This window comes from Zalophus californianus, chromosome 4 (assembly GCF_009762305.2).
Source record: "Zalophus californianus isolate mZalCal1 chromosome 4, mZalCal1.pri.v2, whole genome shotgun sequence".
In the NCBI taxonomy this organism is placed as follows: domain Eukaryota; kingdom Metazoa; phylum Chordata; class Mammalia; order Carnivora; family Otariidae; genus Zalophus; species Zalophus californianus.
In genome coordinates this window covers 74,596,801-74,602,592 of record NC_045598.1, presented here as the reverse complement: position 1 = coordinate 74,602,592, position 5,792 = coordinate 74,596,801, and positions in this window count along the sequence as shown.

The window sequence follows — 5,792 nt, the reverse complement described above, 5'->3', positions numbered from 1 at the left end:
AAAAGAAAATCCGGATTAGGAGGAAGATACAGGGAGAGAGAGAGAGAGACAGCCTATCACCTGACCCCAAAACACAACTTTAATAGTATGTCATGCACTCATGATCTCGCTCTTTTTGAGTGGATTGATAAGTGAAATGAAAAAGGCAATGAGCTCCATCTAGTGGCCAACATTTTAATTTTTCTTCACGGTATTTTATCACTGCCTTTTGTCACTTGAGTTTGTCAGTATATATTGCCTGCTTCCCCCACTAGAATATAAGCTCCACGTGGGCAGGAACTGTTTTTTTCATCACTGGAATCAGCAGAGTCCAGAAGGGTGCCTGACATAGTAAACACTTCATACCGTGAATATCTTTAAACATACAAGTGAATATCCTTATGCTGTTTATCATCACAACTCCATTCCTGATGTTTCTCCCTGAAAGTTTACCATTTGGTTATTTAACATCATATTGAATATTGCAGGAATTTGATAGTTATTTATATTCTTGTATGATTTAGAGGAGAATCTTCTCCTTCTCCTTCCCCAGGTAGGATTTCATCATTATCTCTTCCTTTCAGACCTAGAGAGTCTGGTGTTAATTTCCTGCCGCTGCTCTGGAGAGCGCCCCCCCCCCCCGCCCCGCCCCGCCGCATTACGGGTGTGGTACTGACTGGACAGGCAGCAGTGCCAAAGAGATATCACACACTATGATAAACTGAGGGATCAAAAGGCTGTCACCATAGAAACCCTTTAGGAGGTGAGAATCTGCATATAGCCCGTAAGAGAGAGGCCTCTGAAAGCTTGAGAGCTTCATCATGAATGTGAACCATGAATTCCAGAGGCAAAGTAGATTGAGAAAGAACACATGGGACCTCCCTGAGAAGAGCAATTTCTACTAGATTCTAACACAGTGATACTCACTTGTGTACAGACATTTTCTAACACTATTTAGCCAGAAGCCACACACCTAGCCTAGAAGGGTACAGTACTTGCCAAAGCTTTCACAAGGACAATTTTTATTTCATATCTTACATATGGACCCCAAGTTTTGAATAACTTTTTTCCTACCAAATTGATTTGTAAAGTCAAAATTTATTCTCTCTTTTAAAAGATTTTTCAAAGACTATGAAGACTTTCTGAATGGCTTAAGTAACCAATGCTAATAGCTAAATTGCTAAAAATCCAGCCAAAAAATAAAAATAAAAAATAAAAATAAAAATCCAGCCAAATGTGTGTGTGGATAGACAGTTAGGTGGATAGACAGATAAATAAATACATAGTTACATTAGGCAGGCTTTCTATGGTTAAATGTATAATTTCTATTACGGTTTTTGAAATACTTAAACTAATGTTTGTACAGCTATTATTTATCTGCTGGAAAGCATTAATTTACTGTAATAATACACATAAAACATTGCATTTAAAATAGCTCCATGAGGGTGAAAACCGAACATAACTCTTTTTTTGACATATATATGTGTATGTATACATACACACACACACACACACACACACACATACACACACACACACACTGCTGAATCATTACCCAGTCAATTTGATTACCATGTCCATCATCTCACATAGTTAACATAGTTAACTCTGTGTGTGTGTGTGTGGTGAGAATGCTGAAATGCTGAAGATCTATTCTCATCGGCTCTCAAGAACATAACTCTTTATAGCAGGAATGTAAGGTAGAAGAAGCTTTAGGAAGTTACAAACTCAGACTTAATTGTCTTTCTTTCCTAGAGCAGGTCCTTCTTAGTACTGCCCTAGGGTTAGAGGTAAAAGAAGAATGTTGTTCTGCCTGCCTGCCTCTTAATGCCTAGAAGTGACAGATACCTCTTGCAAAGCATTTCCAGGTAATGGAGCTTTGCTTCCACCTTGTTCTCCTCCCTGTCACTCCTCTACTGTCTATTGTCACCTGGGAGGTCATGTAAAAGTAAAGTGGAATGCCTTTGGTAAGCAAACTAGAAGAGTCAAGAACGCATCAATAGTCACAGTACAACAGCATGTCAGAAAATTCATATAAAAGAGTTAAACAAAATTGAAGTTGATTTCTCTTGCACTTAAATATAGTAGGTGTGGGGCTGGAGTTGTGGCTCCATGATGTCAGGGCTCAGGCTCCTTGTGTCTCATTCTATTGCTCCACCATCTTCAACTTGCAGATTCCATCTGGTGGTCCAAGAGACTGCAGCAATCATGTCTGCACACAAATTGTCAGGGGAACTGCAAAATAAGGGAGGAATAAGGGCATGCTAGCCCTTTAAGATTTTCCTGGATGAAGTGCATATAGTTTCCTTTTATATCCCAGTGCCCAGAATTTAGTTTTATGTCCGACCCAGCTCCAAAAGAGGGTGGAAACACAGTCTTTATACCAAATATCCACAAACCCTGCTGAAATTTGTAAGTTCTGTCACCACCTAAACCCCAAGACTTGAACTTTACTGCTCACCTGCTTCTATCTACTGACCTTCATCCCACATTTTTCCCTAAGCTCTTTTTTCTCTTCACTCAGGCAAAAGACCCTATAGGCACAGCATCCCATTAAGGAAACCAAAATGGCCCCTCAAGCAATAATGACTGCCCAGACCACCCAGACCAGTTTGAGATAAACCCCCCAACTCACACCTGCACAGATGGACCATGGAGTGACCTCTGGGATGACTGAAAATTACCTTTACCTCATTAGAACACTAAAACCTCCCCCTAAGGAGGACACAAGCCTCATTTATATAATATACAATGTTTGTATAGGCATGTTTCCTGGAGGCATGACCTTATGCCCGCCTCTAGATATGATGACAAGGCTTCCCTTTCTAAATATTCATCCTAACTCTAAGTGAAAGGAACCCATTCACCCTTGCTTGGGGGTCAGGGCTTTGGAAGTTATTCCCCGTGACCTCCTTATTTGCAGCAAATAAAGTTTCCTTTGTGCGACAACTCACCTGGTGGAGTTTCTATCTGTGACTCACCAAGGAGCGAACTCACGTTAGTTCTATTACAGTTCTATTGCTACAGAAGAGAATACTAAATATTAGGGAATAATTAGCAGCCTCCTCCTGAAGATTCTCTTTCCTTTTTTCTTAAGGAACAATTTTATAGTACTTACTAAGAACTAAGTCCTGTTCTAAGCTTTTTTGGAGTCTATAAAATCATCTAATCCTCACAGCAGCACTATAAGTAAGGTTCTATTACCCATATTTTACAGATGAGAAAAGTGAAGTACAGAGAAATAAAGTAACTTGCCCAAGGTTGCAGATAATTGCAGAGCTAGGATTTGAACCAGACGGTTTGGCCTAGTCGCTGTGCTAAACTGCCTTCTCTCTGCTATATTTCAGAGTATTTTTAGTCCTCGATATGAGGCAATGGAAAGGCTTTATCTACATAAGATACTGTCTTTATATTCACAAAACAAATGAGCAGAAGCTAGAAGGAAAATACACTTATGAGCTATTAATTCCAGGGCATCACTAATATTTCTATATTTCTCTTTTAAACATCAACATGAGTATAAAGAATAACATGAGGCTTAACGTAGGAACAAAGCCCCTGAATGCCCAGCATTGGGTCATTCAGTCATTTAAAGAATATGTATGTAAACCAATAACAACAATAGCAAAGATACTTATATTTTGACTCCCTATGTAAGCCCCACTAAAATAACAGTAAGGAGATTCTTTTAAGAATAAACCCATCGGAACAAAAACAAGAGGAAAGAGAGTGGCAACAAAAATTACAGAAGTTAGAAAGCAAATGGGCAGGTAGTAGAGAGCAGATTCAGATAAGCTGAGTCCTAGACTAGCCACGAAGAAAGTCAAAAAGGCAACTAGATTTACCCCCAGAGGACTCTCCAAAGGTTCAGGACTAAATACAGGAGGATCATTTAAAGGTCTTTCTAGGAAATGATTAGATTCCCAGACCCCCATTCCTGGTCCACATAGCCCTGCCAATTAGCCCCTCTTCATCTTGGCAAGAGATTAGCAGTTTATACTCTGAAGAGGGTGAGCAGAGTGTCTGAATTCAGAGAAACCAGGCACAGCTGAATGTGGAGGGGCAGTGTTGAAATAGGAGCAGTAACTTAATGTCAGCAGAATGAATGTTGAGATCCTCTTTCCCTCCCCTGCCACCACCCTAGTCTCAAACAATATCACTCCCCACTTTAGCAACCTCCTAACGGATCTTCCTGCTTCAACTCTTGCCTGCCCCCAAGTCTCTTCTCCAAAGAAGCCAGAGTATCTTTTTTAAAGGTAATTAAGATTACATTATTCCTCAGCTAAAGGTTTTCTAAGGGCTGCTTCAGAATAAAATCTAAACTCCTTTCTGGGGTCTACAAGGTTCTGCATGATATGGTCCCTGCGTTCTTCTCCATCCTAATCTGGAAGCACTTTCTCTCTGGATCGCTATGGTCTCTTTTATTCCTTGAGCATGCCAACTTTGTTCCCCTCTCAGGGACTTTACCACTACTGTTTTCTTTTCCAGAATCAGTTTTTGCAAGGTTGCCTCTTCATCATTCAATTCAGGATTGAATGTCACCGCAAAAAAACAAAACAAAACAAAAACAACCCTTTCCTGACCATCCTATTTAAACCATCTGCTGTCTCCACCCATCATTGCTTCTTTTATAGCACTTATCATTGTCTGAAGTCACTGTACACATTAAACTCCTCTATTGTGTGTTTCTCCCTCTGTAAGGTTTATGACACACACTTCCTCTGCCTCATTTTTTCAAGTAGCCTCAGCACCTATGTACTCAACTCTTATTTGTTAACTGTGAGAAAAAGAAAAGCAGCGCCAGACATTGGGAACTGAACTGACACTTACTTTTAAGGCTTTAGTGTTGTTAGGCACTGGCTGTGGTGTTCCCCTATAGAATATAACAATCTGACAGAACACCAGTATCAGACAAAATCACACTGTGGTCATGATGAAATGAGACAACAGACAAGATCACTTAATAATCTTGCCTAAACACAGATTTAAAAACAAGGTCATTGTGAAAACTGCAGAGATACTAAATTTCCTCCCCTCCCATCTAGTAAAATTGTTGCCTCTTTACCAATTATGGATTTAGCCTTGCAATTTTCCTCCCTCCTTCTACATAAAATGTCATATGGTACCTCATCCTACAGTTGCCTCTACTTCTTGATAGCGCCCAAAACAGAATGACTCTCCTTTCCTTGAATCCTCCCCCCAAATCATCAAATACATGCCCAAATTTTATAATAAGTCATTTCTAACGCCCTGTTATTGAAATGACCCCATGGTTCCCCAAGGTGTGTGTTCTCCCTCATTGCAATGAGTAATATAACCAATTTTCTGACTACAGGTGTGTTCTTGGTGGTCTTCTGGACCACCAATATTCTCCAGCAAATAGGGAGAGTATTGACAAATTGTTGGAAAATATTGACAACTGAATGGCCTTCACAATAGGTCACAATTTAGGGTTAGCGTCTCTGTTGCATCCAGTAATTTCTCCATTCACCTAACTGTCTCCTGAACCTCCTTGTACCTAGTTGAAGAGTATATTCCTTCAACCACAGATTGTCTTTGTTCTTTCCTCTAGGCCTGAGTAACAACGCTACTGCCACTCTCACCTCATCTATCTTCTCATCTTCTCAAAATAGGAGAGGAAGGAAATCTAATTGTGGAATTTGATTCTTAACAAAAACTGTGCTTTCCACCACCTCCCCTAACGGAGAGGTGGTGTCCTTTTCTCTTTGGCGATTTTTCCTTCACTTTTAAAATGTCGTGTATTTTCCTCCAGTGTCACACCCCCTTTCCTTCTCAGTTCTCTAATCAAACTC